A 6,656-nucleotide genomic window follows, 5' to 3' on the forward strand; every position below is an offset into this window, starting at 1 on the left:
GGAAGCCCCTGGTCCAGGTGTTGGCCACTTCAGGTCCTCGTGAGAATACTCTTCCTGGCTTGGCCACCTTCCTAATCCATCCTGTTCGGGGCTGCTCCCAACACAACCCCATGCAGAGTAGGAAGTGCTCCTGTCCTTTTTCTTCCTTTTCCCCTTGAGGGAGAGGTTCCATCCACTTGCCAAAGGAAAGGGGGATCGGGTGGTGTAGTCAGCTTGAGAAAGAATGTAAGGGTCCCATCACTTCCCAGCTGGCTCAGTGGTAAAGAATCCATCTGCCAGTGCAGGAGATGCAGGAGATATGGGTTCGATCCCTGGGTTGGGAAGATCCCCTCAAAGAGGAAATTGCAGCCCACTCCAGTATTCTTGTCTGGAGAATTCCACGGACAAAGGAACCTGGCAGGCTACAGTCCATGGGGTCGCAAGAACTGAACACAACTTAGCGACTACATCATCACCATCATTATGGGGGAAGGAGCTTGATAGACAAGGAGAGGTGACAGGTAGCTGCTACAAAAGAGAGGGAGACTTGGGGGACAGGCATCCAGAATATAGGACTAATACCAGGAAAGCTCTCGAGACTTGTCGAGAGCTCCAGAAGCTGCACAGGGATCCTTTGTTAGCTGGCTTCAGTCTTGCTCAGAGGTAACCAAATAGGTGGACTTAGCTGAGACCCTCCCAAATGCCAGTGAAGAGCCACTCACCTGGGCTCATATTCTGCAGAAGAGAAGTCAGGAAGGAGAGGCATAGAACCCCTGTTGAATGCCTAGAATATTCCCTCCAGGACAACAGTGTGGAGCTGGCGCAAGTGTGCTTCCCAACATACATATCTGACTTTGGGTGCTTCAGGAAGACATCTGCTCAACCATCTCAAGCACCTGCCAGCCATGGAGATTCAGAGACATTTTTTCAATAAGCAGAGGGGTTTGTTGTTTTTTTTTTTTTTTCCTTACAAATCCCTGAGTGACAAAAGCACAGATTCTTGCTGGGACTGCAGAAAGCTGGCAGTGTTAGCCTGAGGCTGCTATCTAAGGAAAACATTCTGCTGAGGCTTTGTGGACAACATGGTTTCGTGTGCTCATTTATTTCACACCCGTGTTTTAAAATAATTCCTTTTAGCTGAAAATGTATTTTCACGTAACATAATAGAAGGAAGTTGTGAGCTGGTTCCATTTCCCCAGTAACATTAGCATATGGGCTACCTTTCCTTCCAGAATCCCACCCCCTCTTTCTCTTTCTGCTTTTCTTTTTCTGGCGCCAAGAAGGAAAATTTGAAAAGAGAATATTACTTTTATAACATAGCTCTTACTCATCTTCCTTTCCCCAACCATTTTACAGGAGACAGTGGGGAGTCTTCCTACTCTGGTCCTTACCCTTTCCTGCCTCTCCATCCCCTTGGTTTTTGCCCAAGTCAAGCCCTTGCCTTCTCCTACCTGGATCGTTATAGTACCCCCGCCCTCTCCTGGGCTTCCCTGGTGGCTCAGATGGTAAAGAGAATCTGCCTGCATTGCAGGAAACCTGGATTTGATCCCTGGGTTGGGAAGAACCCCTCGAGAAAGGAATGGCTACCCCCTCCAGTATTCTTGCCTGGAGAATTCCAAGATGGGCTAGAGTCCATGCAGCTGCAAAGAGGTGAACATGACTGAGTGACTAAGACTTTCACTTTTCACTGTCACCCTCTCCTAGTGGGCCTGTGACCTTCCATTTTGCCTTATAATCCATTGTCTCCATTGCAAAGAGGGTAATCTCTCTGCAACTGCACACTGCTGCCCTCCTGGTTCACCCTTTACTGACTTCCCATTGGTTGCAGGATGCACCCAGCCTCCATACCAAGCCATTCACCTCTCAGTCTTCACCCTCCTCCATCACTCCACATGATATCAAGCTGTTCTACTCAGGTTCATGGTTCTTCTATCTTCCCGAAATGCCTTTGCCCTCCTTGCACCTGGCAGACTCCTAGTCGCTCAGTCATCACTTACTCTTGGAAATGTCTTAAGTCCACTCAGGTTGAGCTGATCAATGCTTCCGAGGCTCTTCCATCAAGCCTGGCATGTGCTCCCGGGGATTTCCCTGCCTGACTCAGTACCTACCTATGAGGACTGATCTTCCTCTTCTTTGCAACTTCAACACTAGTCCAGTGTTTGACTTCAAGTAGACTCTTAAAAGCTACGTTGAAGAAGTTTGGCTGGTGGCAATGGTAAATCCTACCCTTTATGATTACTAGAAGGGTCACTCCAGTTCAACAAATATGTATGGACTCTTTCAGTCTGTGCTGGGTGTTCTTCTGGGCAATGAAGACACACAGGTAAACAGAACATCATTTCTTCAGTTAATGACCCCATAGTTGATGAAAGACTTCCCTGGTGGCTCAGACGGTAAAGAATCTGCCTGCAAGGCGGTAGACCTGGGTTCAGTTCCTGGGTTGGCTGGAGGAGAGCATGGCAACCCACTCCAGTGTTTTGGACAGAGGAGCATGGTGGGCTACAGTCCATGGGGTCACAAAGAGTTGAACATGACTGAGTGACTCAGCACAGCGCCCACTAGTTGATGAAAGAAGACTAGCAGGGAATACTCCTAATACTAAAGGATTGTTACTATACCATGGGTAGGAGCAAAGTGCTGTGCCAGATGCCCTCAACATGGCTATACAGCCAACTCTAGGGAGTTTAAAAAATACACATAATTCGACTTATATTAAGTTTCTGAAATAGTCAAACTGGGGAATTCCCTGGTGGTCCACTCGTTGGGGCTCCGAGCTCTCTTTGCTGAGGGCCCGGGTTTGATCCCTGGTCGGGGAACTAAGATCCCACAAGCCAAGCAGTGTGGCCAAATAAATAAATACAAATAAAACAGTCAAACACATAGAAGCAAAAAATATAAAGGTAGATGCCTGAGGGAAGAGGAAACAAGTTGCTAATTAACACGTGTAAAATTTTAATTATGCAAGATAAGTTAGCTCTAGAGATCTGATATATGTTGTTCCTATAATTGAAATCATACAATATGTACTCATTTATTGTGGCTCTTTTTTTACTCAACTGTATGCTCTAGAGAGTTCCCAGTGTCATATGGCTGTATTTGTTCATTCTCATCACCATAAAGTAGTCCCTAGAGTAAAATGCCCATTCTGCTGTGTTCCATTGTTTGGCTACTATGACTTGTGCTGTTGTGAACATTCTTGTGTCTTTTGGTGAATATATGTACATTTTTATGTGGAGCTTACACCTAGGAGTCGAAATGCTGGACTATAGATTATATACATATTCAGCTTTATAGATACTGTCAAGCAATTTTGAAAGTGGTTGTACAAATATATACTCCTGTTGACAGTCTATGAGCGTTTTAGTTCTATGTCTACTTAATATGTTCTGTCTTTTTCACTTTAGCCATTCTGGTTGGGATGGGGTGGCATCTCATCTTGGTTTTAATTTGTACTTCCTGGATGACAAATGAAGTGTAGCCCCTTCTCATGAGCTTATAGGCCATGTGGATGTCCTTTTGAAGTGACTGTTCATATCTTCTGTCCATTTTTCTATTGAGTGGTATTCCTTTTTCTTGTAGGTTTGTAGGATTTTTTTCTATATATTTTAGATAAGAATTTTTGTCTGGTATGTATTACAAATGTCTTCCCTCATTCTGTGGGTCATGTTTGACTGTCAATGGTAATGTTTGATGAACAGTTCTTAATTTTAATATAATCTATCTATTTTTTTCTTTATGGATATTGTTTTTTGCATCCTGTTTTAAAAATCTTTATCTCCTTCAAAGTCATGAAAATGTTCTGCCTCCCTAAAATCTGTGTTGTTTTACTTTTCATGTTTGGGTATGCAATCCATTGGAGATGGTTGTTTCATTTGGTGTAAGAGTCATGGTTAATTTTCTCCCATATGGATATCGAGTTGATTCAGCATGATCTATTGAAGGGCTTCCCAGTGGTAAAGAACTTGCCTGCCAATGCAGGAGATATAAGAGACATAGGTTCCATCCCTGGGTCAGGAAGATCTTGCCAGGATCTAGTATTCTTGCCTGGAGAATTCCACGGATGGAGGAGCCTGGTCAGCTACAATCCATAGGGTCGGAAAGAACTGGACATGACTGAAGCGGCACGCACCCTTGCTTTCAGTTATATAAGCTATATATAACTGGATCACTGTGTTGTACACCTTAAACTAATGCAACTTCGTAAGTCAATGATACCAATCAATCAATCAAAATAAAATTTTAAAAAGGAAAAAGATCATTTTTCTCCAGCCCGCTTCAATATCCACTAAAATGCCTTTAGTAGTCCAGGTAGCCATACATATATGAGATTATCTCTGGACACTCTATTCTGTTCCAGTAGTCTTGTCTGTGCTTGAATGAATACCATATTTGTCTTAACTATTACATATTTCAATAGGTCTTAATACTGACAGTGTAAGTCCCCCAGTGTTTTGGAAACTACCCCCTACAAATGAGGAGCCAGGTGAGATTATCCACTATCATCACTTCCACTCAACATTGTCCTGGCAGCTGTAGGCCATGCAATAAAGCAAGGGGGAAGAAGGCAAAGAAACTGGAAAGGAAGAAAGACAACTGGTATTATCTTCAGATAACATGATTTCATATTGAGTAAATTTATTTTACTTTCCTGGTCCAGTGTTTAAGACTACCTTCTAATCATCAGGGTATGGGTTCTATCCCTGGTTAGGGAGCTAAGATCCACGTGCCTTGTGGCCAAAAAACCAAAACATAAGACAGAAGTGATATTATAACAAACTTAATAAAGACTTTAAAAATGCCCCACATTAAAAGAATCTTTAAAAAAATGTCCATCAACTAGATATAGGGTTCTACCTCAAAAACTATATAATAATATAGGTTCATTTGAGTCAAGAGACAGGCGAGAGGAGGAGGGAAAAAGGGCAACCAATGACCGTGGCAACCCACTCCAGTACTCTTGCCTGGAGGATTCCATGGACAGATGAGCCTGGTGGGCTACAGTCCATGGGGTCACAAAGAGTCAGACGCGACTGAGTGACTCACACACACAATATGACCAAAGCCCGAGTAGAGGTTGCACTATTTTCTGACACAGTACTTCTCTGGAGAAAGGACACAGAGGTGCCTACACTTTAGCTTTTTAGGTGTGGGAGCCCTTGCAGTGCGTTTGGGAAGACAGGGTTTGTTTGTTTGTTTGTTTTCCATTTATTTTTATTAGTTGGAGGCTAATTACTTCACAACATTTCAGTGGGTTTTGTCATACACTGACATGAATCAGCCATGGAGTTACCTGTTACAGGGGTTTTAGGTTAAAACAATGAAAACAGTCTGAAATTAAAGTTTACATAGCCCGGTTCTTCTGAGTTGTTTCTCAACCACGGCTTAGCCTCTGTCCTTGTTTCTCTGCAGCCCCGCCTTCCATTCCTTCTTGCTGTCTGTCTCCCTTATTTGTTTTAAATGCAGAAAGGTTTTAGCGATTGCTTTTCTGTTTTGTTTTCTGGGTTTTGTTTGTGTTTTTGATGCCCCCTGGATATAAGTATCCAGCGCCAACAGGCTTATCAAAGACAGTTTCCTCTCCAAGAGGAAATCTGGTGCCAGGTGTTAGGAGCCCACGTTTATTACTCCATTACAGGACTTCCGGTCTTTCATTATGTATAAATTTGACTCTAGAGAGGTCCACCCTGTGGACTGATGTCCTCAGCTACGAATGGTTATATTCATGTGTTGACTCTGTATTTTAATTTATAAAGGGAAACCTAAATACAGAGCTCTTAAAACATTAGTGTGAGTTGGCTGACAATCACCTGGAGAGCTCCTGGAAATACAGGGTTTAAGGCTTCACTTTTAAAGAGTCCTTTAGTAAGTTTGGAATAAAGCCAAAAAATCTCCCTTTCTGGCATCTTACACTCAGCCCTTCTTCCAGATGGTTTTGAAAAAAGTGGTTCCAGCACCGCGCTGAGAAGCAATGCCATGATGGCTGTGGAAACGCAATGGGACTCTGCCCCCCTCGCAACCAGCCTGTTTCCACTGCCCAAGAGCAACTGGCCTTAGATAAGTGCTTGACATGGCGGTTCACTATCCCAGTAACCCTATGTATTAGGTAGTATTCAGTCAGTTCAGTTCAGTTGCTCAGTCATGTCCGACTCTTTGCAACCCCATCAATCGCAGCACGCCAGGCCTCCCTGTCTATCACATACTCCCGGAGTTTACTCAAGCCCATGTCCATCGAGTCGGTGATGCCATCCAACCATCTCATCCTCAGTCGTCCCCTTCTCCTCCTGCCCCCAATCCCTCCCAGCATCAGGGTCTTTTCCAGTGAGTCAGCTCTTTGCATCAGGTGGCCAAAGTATTGGAGTTTCAGCTTCAGCATCAGTCCTTCCAATGAACACCCAGGACTGATCTCCTTCAGGATGGACTAGTTGCATCTCCTTGCAGTCCAAGGGACTCTCAAGAGTCTTCTCCAACACCACAGTTCAAAACCATCGATTCTTTGGCGCTCAACTTTCTTCACAGTCCAACTCTCACATCCATACATGACCACTGGAAAAACCATAGCCTTGACCAGACGGACCTTTGTTGGCAAAGTAATGTCTCTGCTTTTTAATGTGCTATTTAGGTTAGTCATAAGTTTCCTTCCAAGGAGTAAGCGTCTGTTAATTTCATGGCTTCAATCACCA

The sequence above is a fragment of the Odocoileus virginianus genome, chromosome 18 (assembly GCF_023699985.2).
Source record: "Odocoileus virginianus isolate 20LAN1187 ecotype Illinois chromosome 18, Ovbor_1.2, whole genome shotgun sequence".
In the NCBI taxonomy this organism is placed as follows: Eukaryota; Metazoa; Chordata; class Mammalia; order Artiodactyla; family Cervidae; genus Odocoileus; species Odocoileus virginianus.